Source organism: Chiloscyllium plagiosum, unplaced genomic scaffold (genome assembly GCF_037043375.1).
Source record: "Chiloscyllium plagiosum isolate Xiang-an unplaced genomic scaffold, Cpla_swu_hap1 HiC_scaffold_38, whole genome shotgun sequence".
NCBI lineage: Eukaryota > Metazoa > Chordata > Chondrichthyes > Orectolobiformes > Hemiscylliidae > Chiloscyllium > Chiloscyllium plagiosum.
In genome coordinates this window covers 75,602,873-75,603,886 of record NW_028270176.1, presented here as the reverse complement: position 1 = coordinate 75,603,886, position 1,014 = coordinate 75,602,873, and the positions used below count along the sequence as shown (strand labels likewise).

General features: G+C 47.0%; 1 non-coding gene across 1 annotated transcript; it reads left to right on the top strand.

The window, feature by feature from the left end:
• Window positions 1–683: 683 nt before the first annotated feature.
• trnag-ucc (transfer RNA glycine (anticodon UCC)) lies at window positions 684–755 on the top strand. Its single transcript has one exon. It is a non-coding gene; the product is annotated as a tRNA-Gly (tRNA).
• The last annotated feature ends 259 nt before the right edge of the window (window positions 756–1,014 follow it).

The following is a 1,014-nucleotide window of genomic DNA, read 5'->3' as shown; positions in this document are numbered from 1 at the left end:
GCCCATCATTCACAAACCAGTCTGCACTCCCTCTTGAAACCTCTCCAATTACCCAGATCCCTGTCTGATTGAAGACTGTCTGTGTGGAGTTTGGACATTCTCCCCTGTCTGCGTGAGTTTCCTCTGGGTGCTCCAGTTTCCTCGCACAGTCCAACGATGCGCAGGTTAGGGTGGATTTGCAACGCTCAAGAGTCAATAGTGTCCAGGTGAGTGTTGATATATGGTTATCCATGAGGAATGCGGGGTTACAGGAATAGCGGAGAGGGTGAGACTTGGTGGGATGCATGATGAGCCGAATAGCCTGTTTCTACACTGTAAGAATTTTATGATCCTATGCTCCATCCCATCTATCTCTGTGGATGAAGAGGACTATCACCTGATCAAATATCCCCTTCAATGGGTCAACGGTTGTTTTCTATCTGACAAAGAACTGCAGATGTTGCAGATCTGAGAGACAGCACAAAGATTGCTGGGAAACTCAGCAGGTCCGGCAGCATTTGTGGGGAGTGAACCTTTTGGATCCAGTGATTGTTCTGAAGATCTGAAGGCTTCTGATTCTGGTGTTTTCAGACCTGGTGACGTTTTACAACCAATGTCTTGTTTTGCTTTCATCCCCAGTTCAGTTGGTGACGATCACGGCCTTGTTATGTGCGTTTGGGAAAAGGGACAATTTCGTTACTAGCGCGGTGGTGGTGTAGTGGTGAGCATAGCTGCCTTCCAAGCAGTTGACCTGGGTTCGATTCCCGGCCATCGCAGTGTTGTGGCTTTTCCTGTGGTTTTGTAAGGAAAAGTCTTGAGCACCAACGTTGCATTCTGTGGCGAAATGGATTTGTCAGGTTGCTTTCGGGTTTTCATGGCGTTGGTTCCTGTTAATTGCCGAGACAATCCGGGCAGCGTTGCTCGAAAGCTTTCCTCTCTGCTGCCCATTGCTTATTTGAATATTGTTCGCAACATAAGGTTCGTTTTGTTTTGTTGGAAAAGTGAGAGATTGCTATCGTCAGAAACCTTAAATAA